At 43.4% G+C, this 25,351-nt stretch overlaps 1 protein-coding gene across 3 annotated transcripts in view; it reads right to left on the bottom strand.

The window, feature by feature from the left end:
- Window positions 1-23,138, bottom strand: part of LOC127543085 (ligand of Numb protein X 2-like) — a 103,956-nt gene extending 80,818 nt beyond the window's left edge. For 2 of the 3 annotated variants that reach the window (XR_007949125.1, XM_051969103.1), the window contains exon 1: window positions 22,940-23,138. The gene's annotated coding sequence lies outside the window, so the exon portion shown is untranslated. The remainder of the gene's footprint in view (window positions 1-22,939) is intronic. The other variant, XM_051969102.1, reaches the window with a different exon arrangement.
- Window positions 23,139-25,351: the final 2,213 nt, after the last annotated feature.

Raw genomic sequence — 25,351 nt, 5'->3', positions numbered from 1 at the left:
GAGAGTAAGGAAAAGGCACATAACTCACTAAAAGAAAAATTTGATAAAATGAAAAAAGAAAACAACTTCCTGAAATGTGAAATGGAAAAGGTAAAGAACTTTCAGGGAAAAAGAATTTGTGAATTGGAAAAGATAAAGAACTTTCAAGAAAGTAGAATTTGTGAATTAGAAAAAGAAAACAACTCAGTAAAAAAATTAGTGAAATGGAAAAAAATTCCATAGAGCAAAACAACTCATTTAAAAACTCAATTGGATATATACAAAAAGTAAAAAAAAAAGCTAATGAAGAACTAAACAAATAGAAATGAACGATTCATTGAGAGATCAAGAATCAGTCAAGCAAAACCAAAAAAAATGAAAAAATAGAAAAAAATGTTAAATATCTATTTGGAAAAACAATAGACCTGGAAAACAGATCTAGGAGAGATAATCTGAGGATTATTGGACTTCCTGAAAATTATGATGAAAAAAAGAGCCTAGACACTATTTTACAAGAAATCATCAAAGAGAACTGCCCAGATGTAATAGAATCAGAAGGTAAAATAGGCATTGAAAGAATTCATAGAACACCTTCTGAAAGAGATCCCAAAATAAAAACTTCAAGAAATATTGTAGCTAAATTTCAGAACTATCAAACCAAAGAAAAATATTACAAGCAGCCAGAAAAAAACAATTTAAATACCGAGGAGCCAAAATAAGGATCTAGCTGCTTCCACATCAAAGGGCCTGGAATCTGATAATCTGAAAGGCAAAAGAACTTGGAATGCAGCCAAAAATAAACTACCTAGTGAAGCCGAGCATGTGCTTCCAGGGAAGAAGATGGACATTCAGTGAGACAGGTGAATTCCATTTATTCCTAATGAAAAAACCAGAGCTAAACAAAAAATTTGACCTCCAAATATAGGATTCAAGAGAAGCATAAAAGATAAATAGAACCCTTGAGAATTATATTTCTGTTACAGACATACACAAAGAGTGCATGTATAATTTGGTTTTACTGTTATAATATTTTAAAAAGGGAAGTAGAAGTGGAAAGGTTATCATATCTGGAAAAAGTGAAAAAGGGGACATAAAAAGAGGGAAATTACATCCCATGAAAAGGCAAAGGAAATATATCGTATCTGAGGGAATTAAGGGAGGGGGAGGAACATTGTGTGAATCTAACTCTCATCAGATTTGGCTCAAAGAGAAACATACTTGGTTTACAGAGAAACTTATCTCACCTCATTAAAAAGTGGGAGAGGAAAAGGGAAAAGGAAAAGAATAATAAGGGAAAGGTACAAGAAAGGGGAAGGGATTCAAAGGGGATGGGAGGGATTCTAAAGAGAGAGAGCTGCGTGAGACAAGTGATGCCCATAAGTTTAAGACTGGGGAGGCAGGTAAGGGAGGAAAGAAAAAGAAAAGTATAATCTGGAGATAATAAGATGGCAGAAAACACAGAATTAGTAGTTTTAACTATAAATGTGATGGGATGAACTCTCCTATAAAATGGAGGTGGATAGCAGACTGGATCAAAAGTCAAAACCCTACAATATGTTGTTTACAGGAAACACATTTAAAGCAGGGAGATACATACAGAGTGAAGGTAAAAGGCTGGAACAGAATCTATTATGCTTCAGGTGAAGTCAAAAAAGCAGTGGTAGCCATCCTGATCTCAGATCAAGCAAAAGCCAAAATTGATCTGATTAAAAGAGATAAGGAAGGAAACTATATCTTGCTAAAGGGTAGCATAGACAATGAAACAATATCAATATTAAACATATATGCATCTAGTGGTATAGCATCTAACTTCCTATAGGAGAGGTTAAGAGAGTTGTAAGAAAAAATAGACAGCAAAACTATAATAGTGGGAGATCCTTGTACTCTCAGAATTAGATAAATCAAACCACAAAACAAATAAGAAAGAAGTTAAAGAAGTAAATAGAATATTAGAAAAATTAGGTATGATAGATCTTTGGAGAAAACTAAATGAAGACAGAAAGGAATATACTTTCTTTTCAGCAGTTCATGGAACCTTTACAAAAATTGACCATATATTAGGATATAAAGACCTCAAAATTAAATGCAGAAAGGCAAAAATAGTACATGCATTCTTTTCAGATCACAATGCAATAAAAACTGCATTTAAAAAAGCTAGTGGTAAATAGACCAAAAAGTAATTGGAAACTAAATAATTTCATCCTAACGAATGAATGGGTGAAACAGCAAATCATAGACAGACACAATTAATAATTTCACCCAAGAGAATGACAACAATGAGACAACATGCCAAAATTTGTGGGATGCAGCCAAGTGATAATAAGGGGAAATTTTATATCTCTAGAGGCTTACTTGAATAAAATAGACAAAGAGGTCAATGAATTAGGCTTGCAACTTAAAAAGCTAGACAAAGAGCAAATTAACCCCCCCCCCATCAAATACTAAACTTGAAATCCTAAAATTAAAATTAATAAAATCGAAAGTAAAAAAACTACTGAATTAATAAATAAAACTAAGATTTGGTTTTATGAAAAAACCAACAAAATAGATAAACCTTTGGTAAATTTGATTAGAAAAAGGAAAGAGGAAAATCAAATTGTTAGTCTTAAACATGGAAAGGGAGAACTTTCCACCAATGAAGAGGAAATTAGACCAATAATTACGAGTTACTTTGCCCAACTTTATGCCAATAAATTTGATAACCTAAGTGAAATGGATGACTACCTTCAAAATTATAGGCTGCCCAGATTAACAGAGGAGGAAGTAAATTGCTTAAATAGTCCCATTTCAGAAAAAGAAATAGAACAAGCTATTAATCAACTCCCTAACTAAAAATCCCCAGGACCAGATGGATTTACATGTGAATTCTACCAAACATTTAAAGAACAATGAACTCCAATGCTATATAAACTATTTGAAAAAATAGGGAATGAAGGACTCCTACCAAATTCCTTTTATGACAGACATGGTACTGATACCTAAACCAGGTAGGACAAAAACAGTTAAAGAAAATTATAGACCAATCTCCCTAATGAATATTGATGCAAAAATCTTAAATAAAATATTAGCAAAAAGACTACAGAAAATCATTCCCAGGATAATACACCATGACTAAGTAGAATTGATACCAGGAATGTAGGGCTGGTTCAATATTAGGAAAACTATTAGTATAATTGACTATATCAATAACCAAATTAACAAAAACCATGTGATCATCTCAATAGATGCAATAAAAGCATTTGATAAAATCCAACATCCATTCCTATTAAAAACACTTGAGAGTATAGGAATAAATGGCCTTTTCCTTAAAATAGTCAGTAGCAGCTATTTAAAACTATCAGTAAGCATCATATGTAATGGGAATAAACTGGAACCATTCCCTATAAGGTCAGGAGTAAAACAAGGTTGCCCATTATCACCATTACTATTCAATATTGCATTAGAAATGCTTTGGCAATAAGAGATAAAAAAGAGGTTAAAGGAATTAGAGTAAGTAATGAGGAAACCAAATTATCATTCTTTGCAGATGATATTATGCTATTCCAGAGATTCTACTAAAAAGCCATAAGAAATAATCCACACCTTTAAACAAAGTTGCAGGATACAAAATAAATCCACATAAATCCTCAGCATTTTTATACATCAAACAAAATCTAACAGCAAGAGATACAAAGTATTTCTTTTTAAAGTAACTGCCAATAGTATAAAATATTTGGGAATCCATCTGCCAAGGGAAAGTCAGGAATTATATGAGCAAAACTACAAAACACTTTCCACACAAATAAAGTCAGATCTAAACAACTGGAAAAATATTAAGTGCTCTTGGATAAGTCGAGCGAATATAATAAGGATGACAATACTACCTAAACTAATTTATTTATTTAGTGCTATACCAATCAGACTCCCAAAAAACTATTTTACTGACCTAGAAAAAATAACAACAAAGTTCATCTGGAAGAACAAAAGGTCAAGCCTTTAAGAGAACTAATGAAAAAAAAATCAAATGAAGGTAGCCTAGCTGTCTCTGGTCTAAAACTATATTATAAAGCAGTGGTCACCAAAACCATTTGATGTTAGTTAAGAAATAGACTAGTTGATCAGTAGAATAGGTTAGGTTCACAGGACAAAATAGTCAATAACTTTAATAATCTAGTGTTTGATAAATCGAAAGACCCCAATTTTGGGGATAAGAATTCACTGTTTGACAAAAACTGCTGGAAAAATTGGAAATTAGTATGGCAGAAACTAGCCATTGACCCACACTTAACACCATACACCAAGATAAGGTCAAAATGGTTTCATGATCTAGGCATAAAGAATAAGATTATAAATAAATTAGAAGAACACAGGATAGTTTACCTCTCAGACCTGTGGAGGAGGAAGGAATTTGTGACCAAAGAAGAACTAGAGATCATTACTGATCACAAAATAGAAAACTTTGATTATATCAAATTAAAAAGCTTTTGTTCAAACAAATCGAATGCAGACAAGATTAGAAGGGAATTAAAAAACTGTGAAAATATTTTTTTACAATCAAAGGTTCTGATAAAGGCCTCATTTCCAAAATACATAGAGAATTGACTCTCATTTATAAGAAATCAAGCCATTCTCCAATTGATCAAAGTATATGAACAGACAGTTTTCTGATGAAGAAATTGAAACTATTTCTAGCCATATGAAAAGATGCTCCAAGTCATTATTAATCAGAGAAATGCAAATTAAGACAACTCTGAGATACCACACACCTGTCAGATTGGGTAGGATGACAGGAAAAGATAATACTGAATGTTGGAGGGGATGTGGGAAAACTGGGACACTGATGCATTGTTGGTGCAATTGTGAATGAATCCAACCATTCTGGAGAGCAATCTGGAATTATGCCCAAAAAGTTATCAAACTGTACATATCCTTTGATCCAGCAGTGTTACTACTGGGTGTATATCCTAAAGAGATATTAAAGAAGGGAAAGGGACCTGTATGTGCCAAAATGTTGGTGGCAGCCCTCTTTGTAGTGGCCAGAAACTAGAAATTGAATGGATGCCCATCAATTAAAGAATGGCTTTATAAGTTGTGGTATATGAATGTTATGGAATATTATTGTTCTGTAAGAAATGACCAGCAGGATGATTTCAGAGAGGCCTGGAGAGACTTTCATGAACTGATGCTGAGTAAAATGAGCAGAACCAGGAGGTCATTCTATACTTCAACAACAATACTATATGATGATCAATTCTGACGGACGTGGCTCTCTTCAACAATGAGATGAACCAAATGAGTTCCATTTGTTCAATAATGAAGAGAATCAGTTATACTCAGAGAAAGAACTATGGGAAATGAGTATGAACCACAACATAGCATTTCCACTTGCATTTTTGATTTCCTTCTCAGGTTATTTTTATCTTATGTCTTAGTCTGATTTTTCTTGTGCAGCAAAATAACTATGGATATGTATACATATATTGTATTTAACATATACTTTAACATATTAACATGTATGTGTCTACCTGCTATCTAGGGGGGGGGGTGGGGGAAAGGAGGGGAAAAGTTGGAACAGAAGGTTTTGCAAGCGTCAATGCTGAAAAATTACCTATGCATATATCTTGTAAATAAAATGCTATAATAATAATAATATGAAAGAAAAGGTCATAGGTCATATAACAGGTACCTCTACTCCCTTTCCTCTCACCTTCTTAATTCTCTAAATCTAAGCTTCATTTCACCTAAATGGTTCTTTCCAATGACTTCTGAATTGCCAAATCTCCTTTTCTTGATCCTCATTCCCCTTGACCTCTCTGTAGTTCCTGACAATATCCATCACTTTCTCCTCCTTGACACTTTCTTCTTTTCTAGATTTTTTGTGACATTGCTCTTTCCTGGTTCTTTTGTCTGACTGCTCCTTCTTAGTCTTTGTTGGATCTTCATACCAGTCATGTTTGCTAACCCTAAATTCATACAACGAGAGCCTATTCTAGACTCTCTTCTCTTCTCTTTCTAAACTGCTTCTCTTGGTGACCTCATTAGCACCCCTGGATTCCCATATTATCTTTCTGCTGAAGATTCTCAGATCTACTTATACAGCCTTATTGTTTCTGCTCATCTCTAGTCTTATTTCCAATTGCTCATTGACCAGCTCAAACTGGATAACCCATAGACATTTTAAATTCAACACATCTAAAAGTGACCTTGCTATTTTTCCATCTCCCGCTCGTCCCCTCTCTGTCCGACACCCTCTTGTCTTTCAAACTTCCTATCGCTATCTAAGTAATCACCATTGTCTCATTCACCCAGGTTCACAAGCTAGTTCTCATCCTCACCTCATCACTGTCTCCCAATATATTTAATCTGTTGTCAAAGTCTGGCGATTCTACCTTAATAACATCTCTTGATATCTGCCCCCTTCTCTTCAGTTCTCAGCACCTCCCTCCAAGACTGTCGCTCTAGCCTCCGGCTTCTTAAAACTTTTTCCACTCGAGATCCCTTTTCTCCTGAGAAATTTTTCCATGATCCCAAGTATATAGATATATAAAACAGCTGCACAAATGATACATTTACTGATAATAAATCATAATTTCACATCCCCCACATGCAAGTTACCAAGACCCCATATGGAGTTGGGACCCACAGTTTAAGAAGTTTTACTCGAGAGATTACTAGTGGGGCTTTCTGTCAGAAGTCTCTCCCCACCGGAGTCCATCCTACATGCAACTATCAAATGGATCTTCCTAAAGCACAGGTCCAATCATATCATCTCCCTATTTAGTAGCTCCCTCTTGCTTCCTGGACCCAATCCCCTGCTTGCAGCTTTTTAAATCTCTTTCTAACCTAGCTGGCCCCCTCCTCCCTTTCTACCTTTCTACTCCTCTTCATGTACTCTGCAATTCTGTGCCACAGACCTCAGTGGTGCTCTTTAAGCACTCATGTCCAGCCTGGAAATTTGCACTGGCTATTCCTCATGCCAGAAATTCCCTCCCTCCTAATCCTTTTGGCTTTTGGCTTTCCTTCTGTCTCAACTAAAATCCCATCCTCTGGAAGAATCCTTTCCCAGCCCTCTTCAGTCTTAGTACGCACCTCCAGACATGATCCCACTGTGCAGATCTCCTCTGTATGTTATCTCTTCCCTTTAGACGGTACATTGCTAGAGAATAGGAACTTAACTTTTTTTGCCCCCTTTTTTCTATCCCTGCACTTAGCACAGTGCCTAGCACATAGTAGGTACTTAATAAATGCTGGTTGATTGACTCTTGATTTTAATGTTATTTTTATTTTTCATTCATTTATTCCAACTCTTATAGTCCGTAAAGGAGAGAACTAAGATCCCATAGAGATAAATGGCTTGTCCACATTTACACAGTTCGATAGCAGCTTCCTATGATTTGAACCCAGATTTCTCGGCTCTTAGTACCCTGCTCTTTTCACTGCTTGACATTAGCCCCATTTTGGTTTTCTCTGTGTGAGTTATCTCATTTGTAACTTAACTCTAATTACCTGGAAGGGCTGGCGGGGCTCTCTTAAAGTTTGGGGTGCATCGTGATGAACAAGACATCAGAAGGGAGCCACAAAAGAGCTTACTCAAAGTTCTTTTGCCTCCCCTTCCCTCCCCCTCTCCCCGCAGTCAGTCCAGGCCTAGGCATATAGAAGCATTCCTTGAATGCTTGTTTTCCGCCTGATGCCAGGGAGCAGGCCTTGATTCTGTTTCCATGTCTCATGCAAAAAGCTCCATTCAGAGCTCTTAAGGGACCTTTAGAGGTTAGTCCCCTACTCTGTTCCTCTCATTTTACAAAGAAAGAAACTGAGGCCTCAGGAAGGTCAGTAATTTGAAGAGACTTAGGCATTCTAAAGAGCTGGGCCCTTGAACAGCTATCTCAATGGAACGGTAGAAATGTCAACCTCAGCCCACGTGGGGCTTGGGGACATTGCTTCTCCCAGAAGCACAATAGCCCGTTTGTCCAGGGGAATTGTTAGCGTGACTGTGGCAAGTTTCTTTCTGACTACCCCGAGAATGCCAGCTTTCTCCTAAACTGGGCACAGACATGAGATTCATCTCGTGTCATTTTCTCTTCCTTCTTTAGGCCAGCACAGTGAGCCATTCTGAATGGCAGCAGTCTCCCAGCGATGCTGGAATGGTAAGCTTTAAGCTTGGAGGCGGGAAGAGCCTGGCTTTGAATACTGTCTCTAGGGCTTAGCAGTTGTGTGACCGCTCTGTGACTCAGTTTCCTCCTTTGTCAAATACAGATAATTCTTCTAAGGAAGAAGAGAGCACCTGCCTCTGTGCCAAAAAGGTTGGTGCCTTCTTTGTAAAAGAGTCTTAGAGACTCTAGACCATGAACTTCTGGAGGACAGGGTCTGTCTTTGTACTCTCAGTGCTTAACGCAGTACCTGGTATATAGTAGGTGCTTATTAAATGCTTGCTGACTTGGAGAATTGCCTGAATCCAAGAAGATAAGTGGCTTGCCTAAGTGTGTTTGAACACACTTTGAATGAAAGTCTTGTTCACTTTGTGGTGAGTTCTCTATCTATTACATTAAACAATAGCACCAACAATAGCTAACATTTATATACCATTTACATTGAGCCTAGCAGTGTTTTTTTTTTTAATTTTTTAATTTAATTTAATTTAATTTTTAATTTTTTAATAGCTTTTTATTGATAGAACGCTGCCAGAGTAATTTTTTACAGCATTATCTCTTGCATTCACTTCTGTTCCGATTTTTCCCCTCCCTCCCTCCACCCCTTCCCCCAGATGGCAAGAGTCCTTTACATGTTGAATAGGTTACAGTATATCCTAGATATACTATACGTGTGCAGAACCGAACAGTTTTCTTGTTGCACAGGGAGAATCGAATTCAGAAGGTAGAAATAATCCGGGAAGAAAAACAAAAATGCAAGCAGTTTATATTCATATCTCAGTGTACTTTCTCTGGGTGTAGCTGCTTCTGTCCATCTTTGATCAATTAAGAGCCTAGCAGTGTTAAGTGCTCTATAATCATCTCATTTGATCCTCACGACAACAAGGGGGGTTTCAAGCTATTATTATCCCCATTTTATAGTTGAGGAAGCTGAGGCAAATAGGGTGAATAGGTGCTCAGAGATACACAGCTAGCTAGTAAGTGTCTGAGGCCATACATGAACTCAGGAAGACTCCAGGCCTGGTGCTCTAACCACTGTACTACCTAGCAGAACTGGTGCGAGCATTGAACAAGACAACATGTGTGAAGGGGATTGCAAATCTTAAGAGGCCTCGATAAGTGTCAGCTATTCTTGGTATATGGCCGATGGCCTCGGAACATCATTGGAACGCCATGGATATCAACAGAAGAGCCACGGTAGCAGGTGACACAAAGGACAACGGACAAAGAGATGGGCTCGTCATACGTAATGAGAGTGAGGAGTGGAGCCCAAGAAGATCGGAGCCAGAGGGAATGACCCAATGGTCTTAGGGCACTTGGAAGCTCCTGGGATGGCCCAGTCAGTGCCAAATTATTATAGGAGCATGTTAGGAGCAGAAAACTGAAAACAAAGCAGGAAGTGCCCAATTGCTCATGGTATATGAAATACAACCATTCCAAAAAGAAGGATTATGGGGGATTCGGGGTAACTTGGCGAGGATGCCAAATCAGACTCTGCAGGGAATGCAGAAATGGAGAGGAAAACCCCAAAAGACACAAGTTTGGTGCGATATCAATGACCCAGACGGATGCCAGAGAACTGACGGTGAAAAGTCTTCCCCCCTCAAATGTGTGTGTGTGTGGGGGGGGGCACTGACAGTGCCTAGAATGCTGGGCCTGAAGACAGAAGGAAGAGCCTGAGTTCAAATCTAGTCTTAGATATTTTCCTAGTTTTGTGAACCTGAACGAGTCACTTAACCTCAGTTTCCTCATCTGCAAAATTGGGAGAAGAGCACCTATCTCTCAAGGTTGTTGTGAGGATCAAACAAGATAATATTTGTAAAGCACTTAGCAGAGTGCCTGGCCCATGTTGTTGTCGTTCACTCACTTCAGTCCTGGCTGACTTGTCGTGACCCTTTGGGGATTTTCTTGGCAAAGGTACTCAATGGTTTGCCATTACCTCCTCCAGCTCATTGTACAGCTAGGTGGTATAATGCAGAGCTTCTTTAAGTTTTTTCCACTCAAGACCCCTTTTCACCTGAGAAATTTTTTACATCACCCCACATATACAGGAATATAAAATAGTGGGGCCGCTATGTGGCGCTGCAGTGGATAGAGCGCCAGCCCTGAGGGCAGGAGGACCTATGTTCAAATCCAGGCTCAGACACTTAACCCTTACTAGCTGTATGACCCCGGGCAAGTCACTTAACCTTAATTGCCTCACCAAAAAAAAGAAGAAACATAAGAAAAGGGAAAAAAGGACTATAAAATAGGTATACAAATCAAATATTTACTGCTAATACATCATAATTTCAGGACTCCCATATTCAGTTATGTAATTCACAATTTAAGAAGCTTTGGTATGATATATAGAATGCTGGCTTGGAGTCAGGAAGACTTGAATTCAAGTCTCACTTCAGGCACCTATTGAATGTTGTATGACCTTGGACAAGTCACTTAACCTCTACTGCTTCAGTTTCCTCATCTGTAAAATGGGGAGGATAATAATAGTACTATTACTGGGTCTGTACAAGTAACTCTCTCCCAAGGTTATTGTAAGGATCAAATGAGATAATTATTGTTCAGGGCTTAGCACATTAATGAATTAATTAATGGCATTAATTAATGAATGGCATTAATGAATGTTAGCTATTAGTATTATTAGATATTAGATATCAGATGTGGCTACAGGTTGCCTTTTTTTGCTTCCCTGTTCCAGGGGAGGGTTCCACTGGGGATGAAAATTAGCCAATGACGGCAATGTTAAAGAAGCATGGACAAAGCACTTTTTTTCTTTTTAAGGATAATAGTAATTGTGGTAGGTAATGCTTCCTTACAGCTTTGAGTTTTGCAAAGCACTTCACATAGGTTATCTCATCTGATCTTCACAACAAACCCACGTAGTCACTGTTAGTTTCATCCCTTACTAAAGATGAGAAAACTGAGGTAGAAGGAGTTGAAGAGTCACTCAAGGTGGCCCGGCTAGTAAAAATCTGAGGAAGGATTTGAACTCGAGCCTTCCTGACTCAAGGTCCAACTTTAGCCAAGGGGCCACTCTATGGTCCCAATAGGTGACCAGCCCAACGTATCTAGAAATCACTACAAAAGATAGGCAAAAGCCACTGACTCAGTGTTAGGAGAGGGTCTAGATCGAAGATCCTCCCAACCCCTGACTTCCTCTGTTCTAAGATCCTGTCTGGCCCAGGCCATCCGTGTTCTGTCAATCCTACTGGGCTGGGGCAGCTAGGTGGCGCTGCAGTGGACAGAGCACCGGCCCTGGAGTCGGGAGGACCCGAGTTCAAATGTGACCTCGGATGCTTAACACATACTAGCTGTGTGACCCTGCGCAAGTCACTTAACTTCAATTATCTTGCCAAAAAAATCATACAGTTCTGTGACTCACTCAACACTTGAGATGTAATGACCCATCCACAAACTTTTCAACCACCGAAAGCAAATCTAAGTAGCAGGCATCCATTGGACAACACACTTGGGTTTTCGGACTTCACCCAGTTTTAACTGAACCCAAGACTATATGACATGTCCCTGCCATACAGATATGTTCAAGGAGTGTGAGCCTGACCACTGTTCATAGCTTCTATGTGTTATAATGCAATGGCTGCATGAAATGTTCTATTTCTGCCTTTTCCAGTTCTCAAAAGCATCAAAAGGAAGACAGTGATTGGGGCTGAAACTCCATGTCATGGGTAAGATCCATAGATTCGGGCCCAGAATTCTGGGTTTGTGTCAAGAGAGGAAACAACCAAATTTCCCCGGGTATGAAATGCTAACGTCCCTGATGGTACTGCCCTCATATTCCGATTATAGTAAAACCTAAAGTCTAAATGATCTAAGTGAACTGGGCTGTAATTTGGGGCTTCATCGGGAAGTCAACAGAAACCTAAGAACTCCACGATCGGGGTAGGGGGAGGACGTCTGCACGAAAATATTTAGAGCAGTTCTTTTTCTCAGGGCAAAGAATTGGAAATCGAGGGAGTGCCCGTCAATTGGGGAATGGCCGAATAAATTGCGGTACGCGTTTATAATGGAATCCGATTGCGCTCTAAGAAATGTTGAATGGGACACTCTCAGAAAAACCTGCAAAGTCCTCACTGAGCTCACGCAAAGTGATATGGATCAGGTATAAAGTAATAGCAAAATTGTGGGATGTTCAGCCGGGAATCACTTGACTATGCTCAGCAATACAATGATCCACGAACACTCTGAAGAACTTCCGAAAAAAAGTGCTCTCCATGCCCAGAGAAAGAACTGGTTGTGTCTGAATACAGACTGAAAAATGCTTTTTTTCACTTGGTTTTTCTTAAGGGTTTTTTCATATTTGGGAGGAGCTATATCGTCTTTTGCAACATGGCTTTTGGAGAAATGGTTTTCATAACTTTGCATGTGCCTTCTCAATGTGGGATGAGGAGGAAGGGAGAGAACCTGAAACTCCACGTTTTCCAAAGAAGCGTAAAAAAGTTTTACTTTTTAACAATGATACTGGAAAGATTCCTCTGAAAGACTGAGAACTTGGAGAAAACAATGACCAACCAGAGGAGGAGATCAGTTTGATCTCTCTGAAAGTCAGTGTGGACAAAGCCACCAAAACAATCTTAAGACACCAAGCTGGCTATCCCTCAAAACAAATAAATGTTTGTTGAATGAATAAACGAATGCAATGAGGCTGAGGACTGATGTGTCCCAAGCATTGATCACTGGAGCTTTTCGGCACCCATAAGGCTGAATGATATTGTGGGGAAGAACTTGTCCAGGGGATGAGGGGATTGGGGCCACTTGCAAAGGGAACCTTCCTCCATTTGGGACTCAGGGTTTCATTCTACCAGGTCAATAGTGTCAGGAATCCTCCAATGAGGTCACACTACCTTCTTCCCACTGCTTCAAAGGAATATGATCCCACAAAAGGAATACCAGGGTCTGAGGATCAGGGTTTGGGGGCCAGGGCTTCGGTTCCAATTTTGCCTTTACTTGCTAATGAGTGCTGTGACCTTAGCAAAGTCACTGCAACTTTCTGAATCACAGTTCCCCCATGTGGCAAAAAGGGACCTTACAAATGTTCACAATATCTGCTCTTGAGTCCCTTTAAGCTTCAATATCTTATATCTGGACGTCTCTCCCAACTCTTATGATCCATGTTCTGTAGTCTCCCCCCTTCCCCACAACTCTGATGTTCTCTCGTCCAAGATCCCGCCCAGCCCTAACATTTCCCATTCTAAGGTCCCGTCTAGATTTGCTCTCCTATGTTCTACGATCCTTCTAGCCGTGATATTCTCGGGTCTCAGGTCCCTCCCGGCTCTGACATTCCATGTTTGAAGATCCCTCTCAGTTTTGAGCTGTGTTCAAAACTCTCTTCTAGTTCCCAAATCCTTGGTCCAGTTCTAACATTCCACCTTCAAAGGTTTCATTCAGATTTGACATTCTTGGTTCTAAGACTACTCTTAGTTTTGACATTCAGTGTTCTAAGACTCCTCTCAGGTCTGCCTGTCTTTGTTCTAATGCCCCCCAAAGTGGTGACATTTCATATTTTAAGTCCCTTCTGGCTTGTTTCATGATTCTAAGCTCAGTTCTCTGTTCAGGGGGCTGCCCTAGTATTAAGGAGTCTAGCTTAACAAATTCCCCGAAGAACCTGGGTGACGGGATGTTGAGACATAAGAAAGATTAAAACGTGACAAACCAGCCTCCTTGGGGACTTAGTGAACTCCTCAAGGAGCCAATTTGTAGGCTTCCTGAGGGGTCAATTCATTGATGATACTCTTTGCCTTCTGAGGGGACTATGGGACATAAAATATAAATTTATTTCATAAATATAAAATAATTATTTGTCTCATATGGGAAATATTCCCATGGGAATATAAAATAATTTCAATGTACAGTGAAGGTTTCCCATGAAGACTAATCTTTTCTTCTTCATGCTTAAGTAAGAAAACACTTTCCTTCCTTCCTTTCTTCCTCTTTCTTCCTTCTTTCTCCTTCCTTCCTTCTTTTCTTTTTTCCTTCCTTCTTCCCAACATTTAAAATAGATTTTTATTGGTATTTTTTATTTTCACATCACTTAGATTCCCCCCTCCTATTCCTTCCTTTCCTAGTGCCTGAAATCCATCCCATTTAATAGAGAATTTTTTTTAGAAGAAAAAAGAAGAAGAGAAGAAATTCCATAAACCAATTAATATTAATACTAACCAATTAATCTGTTGGGTAAAGGTTTCTAACTGTAAGTTTATTTCTCCCAGTACGAAAGGACAAGAGAAATAGGGCCAACATCCCTGATAAGCCCTAGAACCAACATATGAAACCATCTCAATATCCTAATTCGATCTCTACCTCCCTCAAGAACAAGGTTGTTAAGGTGGCAGAGTAGGTAATTGCATAAAGTTTAAGCCTTTACTATATGCACTATGGCCCCAGTAATCTTCTGTGAGTGAGGGGAGGCATCAAAAAAGCATTTTCATGGTATTACAGATGGCAGTCTAGAAGAGACCTTCAACCTCTTCATTTTATAGAGGAGGCAATCACAGTTAAACTGAATTCCCCAGTTGTTAAAGGCCACCATGGGGCCGGCTTTATGCTAGGCCCTGGTGATGAAAGGAGAAAATGAAATAGTCTCTGCCCTCAAACAGCTTACTTTATATTGAGGGGATACAACATGTATGCCTTGCTTTGATCCCTCAACACAACTAACAAGGTCATTATTATGTTTGTATATCACCCTCCCACAAGAGCTCAGTGAGGTCAAGGACTGGGTCTTCCCTCAACTTCTGTCCAGTACTTTCTCCATTCCCATAGTGACTTACCCAGTTTTGTTAAATAATGAATCATAGAGGTTTTCTAAGCTACACTTATCATTTCTAGCTCCTTTCTGGGAGCCCTGCCAGCTCTAGAGCTAGGATCTTCTGTGTGACCTTGGTCAAGTCCCTTCCTCTCCCTGGAGTCCAGTTGCCTCCTCTATAAAATGAAGAGGTTGAAGGTCTCTTCTGGACTGACATCTATAATACTATGAAAATGCTTTTTTGATATCTTGCCTCACTCCTTTGCACAGAAGATTACTGGGGGCCATAGTACATGCAATCTTTACCTAACAGATTAATTAGTTACTATTAATATTAATTGGTTTCTAAAAAAAATTCTCTTCTAAAAAAATCATTCTCTATTAAATGGGATGGCTTTCAGGCACCAGGAAAGGAAGGAATAGAGGGGGGAATCTAAATGATATGAAAATAAAAAAATATCAATAAAAATCTATTTTAAAAGTTGGGAGGAAGGAAGGAAAGGAAGGAAGGAAGAAAAAAGAAGGAAGGGAGGGAGGGGGGGAAGGAAGGAAGGAAAGAAGGAAAAAGGAAGGAAGGAAGGAAGGAAGGAAGGGAGGAAGGGAGGGAGGAAAGAAGGGAGGGAAGGAATCAAGGAAGGAGGAAAGGAAGGAGGGAGGGAAGGAGGGAAGGAAGGAAGGAAGCAAGGATGGAGGGAGGGAAGGAAGGAAGCAAGGATGGAGGGAGGGAGGGAAGGAAGGAAGGAAGCAAGGATGGAGGGAAGGAATCAAGGAAGGAGGGATGGAGGGAGGGAAGGAAGGAAGCAAGGATAGAAGGAGGGAGGGAAGGAAGGAAGGAAGGAAGGAAGGAAGGAAGGAAGGAAGGAAGGAAGGAAGGAAGGAAGGAAGGAAGGAAGGAAGGAAAATGCTTTCTTACTCAAGCATGAAGAAGAAAGGATTAGTCTTCATGGGAAACTCAAGTGCCCATGGGAACTTGACTTGCTTAAAGTCAGAATGTGACTTTAAGCTCCTCTCTCCCAGCTCTACGTGGCCCCTGTGGTGTTTACATGAGGGATCTGGGGCAAAAGTCTGGCATTCACCCCTGTCAGGGGAGCTTCTGTGGGAGAAGGGACTTGGGGAAAGGCAGCCTCTGGAGGGAGGTTTCAGTGGGAGGCAGCTGGCTTGCTAAGCTGCTGTGACTATATCCTCCTATTGGATGCCCAAGAAAGGCATCTAAAAGATAATGGGAAGTTGGAGACATAAATTATCTAGGCCTGGGACTTTTAGACAACTTGGAGTAATGTCACTAACCTCCAGGATCCCTGTGTTCCTCCCCCAGGATCCCAAAGCCAGCCTTACTTGGGAGGTGTTCATCGGCCTTGGCCACCAGCAGAGAGGGAGGGTGACTGCTGTGGCAGAAACAGTCCTGGACTTAGCTAGTTTCCAGAAAATGTAGTCAGGTGGACAGAGCACGGCTTTTACAGTCTCAGCACATGGGTTCAAATCCCACTTTGGGCCTTAGTTTTTTCTCTGTAGAGTAAGGGTGTTGAACTGAACAAATTGAAGGCTACAAATTGTTGCCAATACAACTAATCCACATCCTTTACCCATCTGCATTTAGCACTCCCTCTTCCCAAACTGGCCTATCTAAGCCTTGTCCACTCAAGGAACTTATTACCTAATCTAATAAAATTCTCTGCCCTCCCACCCCACCAATGTCCCTACTCCCATTCCTTGAGATCAGGTTGTTTTTTTTTTTTTTTTTTTTTTTTGCTGAGGCAATTGGGGTTAAGTGACTTGCCCAAGATCACACAGCCAGGAAGTATTAAGTGTCTGAGGCCAGATTTGAGTTCAGGTCCTCCTGACTTCAGGGCTGGTGCTCTATCCACTGCACTACCTAGCTGCCCCAAGACCAGTTGTTGCAGAAAGCCCCTCAGCACTGGCTTTGGACCAGTGGCTATTGAGAAAGAGCCTTTTCCTGACCCTTCTTTCCAGGGCTAACCATGGATGAGTTGTATTCTTTTTGGCACATTTCTCCAAAAGGCATCCCAGGTTTCTCCTTGGCTCCTCTCCCCAGCCCCTCCCAACAGCTCTCATTCTTGTACCCTTTATCTCCTCTCACACAGCCACACCAGCTGCATTTTACTACTAGCACTACTCGAGCAGACCCCTAAGTGAATTGCCTGCCTCAGAGTTCTCTTTCTGGCCCAAGATATACGATCCCATGATGATTATATGATCTCCAAGTTTGCATGTAGCTCCCAGCACTCTCTCAGATTGCTTTCCAGCTCTGTCTAGCTTCCATGTTTTAGATCTCTCCTAGGTCTAACGTTGGTTTTTGATTCTGAGAGTCCGTGATCCACCCCGATCTACTATCCTAGTCACGCCACTCTCCAAGCAAGTGACTCTGGGGCAACGGTTAATGAGTGGTTGCAAGCATCTCCCTCTGAGACTCTGGTCTGCACTTGTGAGACCAAAAGCCTAGAAACAGATACAAAGGAAAGGATAAGGAAAGTGGGTGGGATGAACAAAGGACGAAATAGTCCATTGAGTCAGTGCTCCCAAAAAACATGTGCCTCCTCTGAAAATTCTATGCTAATTGTCAAAAAGATGGACACCAACCTTCTTGCTTCCTGCCCACTTTAATGGTCGTTAAGGCCATCAGAAAGAAATCCCTTTGGTCCGGCTGCCGCGGGAAAGGAACCAGTGACCATATGCTTCCCTTTATTCCCTACAGACATTTAGGCTCCCAGTAAGCTTCATTTCTATGGTTCAGAGATGTTCTGTGCACTTCTGCATTGAAGGGGGCCTTTCAGCTACTCTTGGGCCTATCGTAGGATTCCCAGAGCTGACGGGGATCTTGGAGACCATTTATCCAGAGCCCTTTCACTATACAGAAGAGGAAATGAAGACTACAGTAATTCAATTCATTTCAATGACCATTTTTGAGTAGAGGGATGACGCAATCAGTCTTGCATCTTCAGAATAAGAAGCTGACAACTGTGTGCAGTATGGATTGGAAGGAAGGGGGACTAGAAGCAAAGAGCCCAATAAGGGAACTCCTGCGATAGTTTATTTAAAAGGTGATAGGGGGCTGAACTCTGCTTTCGGAGGAAATGGGATGGACACAACAGATGTCACGGATGCTGAGCTGACAAGCTGAGTAATGGATTGGCTGGAAGGGGTGGGGGGATGGGGGTTGGGGGAAAGGAAAGCATCAAGGATAAACTCAAGGTCCAAACTGCCAGATAACTAAAAGGATGGATGGTGGTGTCAGAGAAACAAACAGAGAAATGGGGAAGAAGAACCAGTTGGGGTAGGATTTAGAACGAGGGCTGGTTTGGATGTTTCACCAAAGGTGCCAGAAGCAGAACCAGCAGTGAAACCCAGGCCGCTGACCCCAAAGACTTAACCGTCTCCCTCTCTTCCAGAACAGTTCTGGATTCTCCTTCCCTCCCCCACTTCCCTGTTCTCCCAAGGCCATAACCTGGATCACTGTCACGACTTCCTAACTGGTCTTCCTGACTCCAATCTCCACTACTACAGCTCAGCCCATCCTCCGAGTCCCTCTTCTGCTTATAAATCTCTTAAGAGATTCCTATTACCCACAGAACAAAACGTAAGCCATGGAGCACGGCAGTCTTTTACAACCTGGCCCAGTCAAGCTTCCCAGACTCCTTTTACATCATTCCCTGTCTATTTCACCTATACTATTCTGCTAACGTTTTCCACAACATCATCTGCCCTCTCCTACCTCCATGCATTGGCCCAGGCCATCCCTCATGCCTAGAGCAGCCTCTCCAAACAACTTTATGATAGCCTTTAAGACCCAACTTGGGTACCATCTTGCCCCCCAGGCCTTTTACTGATTTTGCTAACTGGGCTTCCTGCCTCTTGCCTCTGGCCTCTCTAGACCAACCTTCATACAGCTGGCATAACAGTTCCCGAAGAGCAGGTCCGACCGTGCCATTCACTCAAGATGATCAGTGACTCGTCATTGTCCATTAAGTGCCAACTCGGGATGGTATTTGAGGCTGGCATTTGATCTGGCTCCCCCAACCATTCTGGTCTGCCATCACATGGCTCCTTTTGGCACTGGACACTCACTCCAGCCACCTTGGGTTAGAGACTGTTCCCCTTTCCTCCTCCTTGTGTTTGCCCCAAGGCCCTTAAACCTGAAAACGTGCTCCTTCTTTAGATACACCTATTAAAACCCTCTTTCTTCAAAGGCCAGCCCCGAAGTGCCAGCCACCTTCTTCTGAAGCTATCTCTGATCCTCCAGTTGGCAGTAAGGTGCCCCTCATGCCATTTTCCTCTGAAAGCCTTTCCTATCTCTCCTCAAGGGGCAGCTGGGTGGCACAGTGGATAAAGCACTGGGCTTCATCTTCCTGAGTTCAAATCCAGCCTCGGACACTTCCGTAGTTATGTGACACTGGACAAGTCACTTTACTCTGCTTCAATTTTCTCATCTGTTCGATGAGCTAGAGAAGGAAATGACAAATCACTCCAGTAGCTTTGCCAAGAAAACCCCAAACGAGATCACAGAGAATTAGACGCAACTGAACCGACTGAGCAGCAGCAATAACAACAAATCTCTCCCTTCCCCTTTTCTCCTGACTTTATATGCCCTGCTCCATAATCCCAGCACCAGATCCTGGCGTGGCTTTTCTCTCTGTCTCTGCTTTTTGACTCTGAGCCAATGTCTTCTCTCTGTTCTCAATTTCCCCCTCTTTAAATAAGGAGCTTGGACTAAATCAGATGTTCTAAACCTGAAATCTAGGAACATTTTGTAAAGAGATCTTCATAACAATTTCAATATAATTAATTTCCTTAGTAATCCTCAGGATTTCACTTTATGCCTTCAGAAACAGGATTCTAAGAAGCGGTCCATAAATTTCAGGAGACTGCCAAAGGGATTCAGATCCCACAAAAAAGTGAACAAGACTCCTCTAGTCTAGTGAATTTCTAAGGTCTTTTCTTGGCCTTTTCCCAGGTTTGCTGGACATCATTCCCACTGGCTGCCAGACCCCATTTCAGAGAGATAGAATAAACTCATCAACCACAGGCAAAGCCCCAAGAAAGGGTCTAACATTTACCTGTCATTTTCAACAGGAAGAGAAAGAGAAAGTCCAGAGCTCTAGATCTCTATTTTCCCAGGAGCCTCCATTCTAGAGGAAAGGCTCAGAGATAATGGTATCATGGCATTCAGAGCTAATCTGGGAGGGGAAACTGAAGCCAACGGGGCAGTGACTGGAGGTGGATCACGCAACTGGTCCATGGCAGAACCTAAGATGGTCCCCCTTCCTTCTGATGCTCAAGATAGCCTGAAAATTTTTGCCAGATGTTGTGGAAAACAAGAGCTATTTCCCTGCAAGTTTAAGGGAGCACAAAATTGGAGGCAGTTTTAACCAAAGCTTCACAAAGGAGAGCCAAGGGGCCCAGTACCCTCCCCCAACACCCTGCTCTTCCCAGTCCCGAAACGCCAAAGGGACTGCTGGCAGGATAACCACACCAGTGATCCTTCCCATAAGCAAGAAATCCTGGTGGAATCAGTACGAGTTAGTGTGCAAGCTTGAGCTCTAGGTCTAATTTTACCACTTGGTAGCCTGTCTGGGGGCTCTCTAAAGCTTCAGCTTTCCCATAGGTAAAGGGTCAGGAACAAGGTGATCTGAAGCCTTTTCAGTTCAAGGACGGATCCGAGTTCCGGTTGGGTGACTCCAGGGACCTCAAGGCCAAAGGTCAAATTGTTAATTAAGTGTACCTCAGTAAAAGGCAGAAAACGTGGGCACAAAAGTTTCTATCCCCTCCCCACCAGAAGACGCTTGGGAATAACATCCTGAGGGTAAAGGAAGAGGCCAACTAAAGGAGGGAAAGAACTCTTTCATGTGTATATGAAGAAGTGTGAGGAACAAAGAGTCCAGAGGGGTCATAGGGAAGAGAAATCACCAAATTGGGAGGGACATAGCATTGGGGCTGGGAAATGGTTTGGGGGGTGGGGCAAAGAGGGAGGGATGTCTCGGAGAGAGAGGGGAAAGAAGAAAAGATGAGGGGGGAGGAGGAGCAAGCGAATGGAAGGAAGGACGATTAAAGTGAGGAGACAGGATGGAGTGGGGTTGGAAGGAAGGAAATGGAGGATGGAAGGAGAGGGAAGAAGGGAGGGGGAAGGAGGATGGATGTGTAGAAAAGGAAGCTGCAGAGAGAAGAAAGAAGAGTGGAGAAGGAGAATGGAAGGAAATGAGGAGGAGAGAAGAAAGGAAGGAGGAGAAAAAAGGAAGCCATGGGGAAATAGAGTCAACATAAAAACATGGACTAAAGAAGCTAGAAGGGGCATTCGACCAGGAAGTACAGGATTTGGAAAGCCCAGTTCTGTTATTAATCTCCATTTTTGCTATTAATCTGATTTTGAAATAGTTACATTTCCTCTTTGAGACTCAGTTTATTCATCAGAAAAATGAGGGACTTGGATTAAGTCATCTCAAAGGTTCCTTCCAGCTGTAAATTTACAATCCTCTGGCAATAGGAATTTCGAGATGGGGAAGAGCAGGAGCTTAGAAGAGAGAATGGCCGAGCTGGAAGGAACCTCCAGAGGCAGAACATTTGAGCAGAGGGGAGCTTAGAACATTTTGTATTTAACCTGGTGGAAGAAGTCCCCAGTCTGATTCAGCAGAGCAACTGTTTTCTAGTCTCAGAGAGTTGCATGGGACTATGTAAGGTTAAAACTTGTCCGGGGTCACACTGTGTTTGAACCCAGGGTAAGTGGATTTGAAAGCAGGCTCTTTCTCCACTAAACCATGCTGGCTCTTAGAGGAGGGAAGAAATGAATGCAGGAACTAGAGGGGACCTTAGAACACAGGGGACAAAATGGAAAAGGGATTTTTAAAACTGTTTTAGATCTGGGGAAGGTCTTAGAGAGCTGGGGGGAAGATTAGAACACAGAACGTCTGAGCTACAAGGTCATGTCATGTCAGAAATGGAAAAGAGCTTAGAACATGGAGTACCAAGAGAACATTAGAACTGGAGAGGATGTTAAATCACCGAATGTCAGAACTAGGGGAGGTCTAGAATACACAAGTGTGGAATGCAAGAATGAGGAAGGAGCTTAGATATAATCAAGAAATCAAGGAAACGAGCATTTATGGCGAATCTCTACCAGGTGGGTGCTAGAAGTCAAGACAAAAAATGAAATGGTTCCTGCGCTCAAAGAGCTTGTGAAAACCCACGCGAACAATCGCGAAGTAGCCACGAGGTGAGGAGCGGCAAAGGGGGCCAGGGGATCAAAAACTCCGAACCGTGGGCCGATTCTGGCCCAAACTGGCTTAGCTGGACCGGAAACACTTCTCAGGGCCCCGGGCCGTTCTCTCCAAGAGAACTTGGCCAAGATAGACTTCTTACCTGGATTTCTCAAAAGCAAAGACATTGCGACCTGTTTTCAAAGAAATAAAGAAGGTGATAGGAGGGAAGGAGGGAGGGGAGCAGCTCGGAGGGACCAGGAAGGCTTTCGGGGGGAGGTGGCATTTGAGCTGAGCGTGGAAGGCCGGCAGGGATTCTGGCAGAAGTGAGCGCATGCCGGGAGCGAAGGCCGCCCCGGAGCTGGAAGGGTCACGTCGGGAGCGTGGGGGCTTGAGCGGGACCCTCAGCTGCCGTGGGACTGCCTGGGAGGCACTTTGGAAACAATTCGGACTGAAAGAGGCCTTCGAAGCTGGACTGCCCGAGGAGGAGAGGAGCGGAGGTGAAGGGAATGGAGGGGAGCAGAGGGGAAGGAGGAGAGAGCAGACCCGAGCGGCTGGCGGGGCCGAGGGAGACTGGGACGAGGAGGAAGGGAAGTGGAGTAGGAGGATGCCTGCGCCACGCGCCCGGCAACTTGAGCTAGGGAGTAACGGACCCACCCGCCGTCCCGGAGCCACAGACGCTCAGTGGCCCCGAGCGGGCGCGCAGTACGTGCGCATCTCTCCTCTCTCAGTGTCTCTCAGTCTCTGCGCACCTCTCCGAGGCTCTGGCTCTCTCCCGCAGTGCCCACCTTGGGACCCCCAGGTAGCAGTGGGCGCCGGGAAGGGAGCGCAGGACACAGAGGGGGAAGCTCCGGACTTTCTCTCACCTGGGTCCCGCCACGCTCGGACAGAAGGACTTCCTCTGTGTGCTCCGCAGCCTCGCCTCCTGGCTCCCCAAGTTTGGAGCAACGGAGTAGGAACTGACGTCTGCAGAGGAAGTCTAGCGGAGGGAGCCAGGTGTCTGGGCAGCTGGCCTCCTCCCGGCCCGCCCCAGAGTCGCCCGCCCCGCCCAGTCCCGGCCCCTCCCTCCCTCCCCTCCCGTCCCTCCCCGGCCCCTCCCCCTGTCCCCTCCTATCCCTCCCCAGCCCTGCCCCTCGGGGCCCGTCGGGCGCCTCCCTCCCGGCCCGCCCTCTGTCTGCTCTGGTCCTCAACACTTCCCCAGCGTGTGCCGCGTCCTGGAGCCGGCGCCCGCTGTCTCCTTCAGTCCGTCCTTCAGTCCGTCCTTTTCCTTTTTCTTTGCTGCCGCCCTTCCCTGGCCTGCCCCGCTGCCTTCCCTACACGGTGGCTACGGGCTGCCGGCCTCCAGCCGGGATCCCCCGAAGGCGCGTCCTGGGGACTAGCTTTAGATGCGCACCCTCATGCCTCCCTGCGGGGGGGAGAAGGGGGAGCTCAACCCCAGGACATCTGCTCTCTATCCTTAGGACCCCGAGAATCTTCCTCGAGGGAAGGATAAGAACCTGACCCGGCCTCTGGTCCAATTCCTTTCCTTTTCCAGAAAAGGAAACTGAGGTCTGGAAAGGCAAGGGGACTCCCCAAAGCTAAGTTCGCAGTGGCAGAGCAACGACAGCTGCCACCACAACAACCCACACTTAACACAGCCTCCCGGGGACTCCGTGCGTCGCTAAGAGTTGGGCGCGAAAGTTCACTACCGATTGTAAAAGTAGAGAGAACAACGTCCAACTTCTGGAGACCTGGCCTGGAATTCTAACTCAGAGCCAGCACAGCCGGAACTGGGCTGGGCCGGCCTGCACCGAGTGGCCTCTCTTGCTATTACCCCTCCCCCCACAACCCTGTTCACAAGGGCAGCCCAAGAGGAGTTTGGCGGGTCCCAAGAGGCCTTTGTCCACATTCTAGCATGCTGGGACTGCCACACTGGAGAGGATGAAAAAGAAGACAGCCCAGCTTCTGATGAGCCTGGGAACCTTTGAGACAGCTAACATTTACTAGATGTAGGGCAGAGGCAGGGGGAGGGGAAGCGAGCAGCTCAGAGTGCTGCTGCCCGGGAATCAGTAAGAGCAGCTGCCCCGACCCTGGGCAGACGACAAGCTCTGGGTCTCAATTTCCTCATCCGCAGAATGAGATAAATCAGACTCGATGGCACTTGCACATGGGAAGTGTTCCATCTTGGAGAAATAACGGCTTCTTCCAGTGGATAGGAGGTATTGTGCTCTGGACCCACCAAGAACAAATAGCATTATGCTACATGAGTATTACCTGAGAGAAATGAAGAAATCCTTCACTGCTTAGAATTCTTTAAGAGTGATCAATCAAGCTCTACTAGTGAGCTCCCTGCCACTGGGGATATTCAAGAAGAGCCTGGACGGCCACTTGTAGAATATTATCGAGAGGGTTCTTGTTCACCTATGGGTTGGACTAAAGACCTTCTGAAGTACCTTCCCACTGTAAGATTCACTGATTCTGTTACTTTTCCACACTAAAACTATTTCCTCTTCTGTAAATGACCAAGGCTGCATATTGCCATCTAGCCTTCAGCCCCTCCATCTGCCCACCTGCCCACCAGAAGTGGAACCAGAGCCTTTCAAGTCCCTGCAGCAAGACTTGCAGGAAAACACTCAATCAGTAATCAATAAACATTTATTGAGCAAGCACCTACTATGCACTAGGCAATGTCCTAAGCCCTGGGAATATAAAGAGGCAAAAGCCAAGTCCGTGTCCTCAAGGAGCTCACTCAGTAGAAACTGCTGTTATAATGTCCGGATTGGCTCTCTGGAGGGCCTCAGGATCAGAGTCAGGATCAATCAAAGTCCTTGGTCTTCAGTGAAGGAGGCAGGCAAGCTGCCAAAGCTCAATTCTGGACTCTGGAGTCCGGAGCCTGAAATGTGACAATACATAGAACTATTATCTCACATCCAATAGGTAATTAGCCTTAAGTGCTCTGCTGTCTGATTCAAGTACACCTTTGCAGAGTTTCAGCCCTCTACATGCTGTCCCTAAGGCACTGTCACTCTCATCTCTTTAGTGCTCAACCCAAAAGTTTTCTCTTAGTCCTCATCCTTCTTAATTCCTCTGGGATGTTTAGTATTGTCACTGTGGCCTACCTTGCCACCTAGATTCTCTCCTCTCTGGGTTTTTATAATCCCACTTTCTCCTGAGTTCCCTCCTATCTCTCTGCCTACTCCTCCCCATCTTTAAAAGGGGGAAGGAGAAGGAAGGGGAGGAGATGGCTCAGTGGGTAGAGCACCAGCCCTGAAGTCAGGAGGACCTGAGTTCAAATCCAG

Source organism: Antechinus flavipes, chromosome X, assembly GCF_016432865.1.
Source record: "Antechinus flavipes isolate AdamAnt ecotype Samford, QLD, Australia chromosome X, AdamAnt_v2, whole genome shotgun sequence".
Classification (NCBI taxonomy): domain Eukaryota; kingdom Metazoa; phylum Chordata; class Mammalia; order Dasyuromorphia; family Dasyuridae; genus Antechinus; species Antechinus flavipes.
This window is presented reverse-complemented; position numbering and strand designations above follow the sequence as displayed.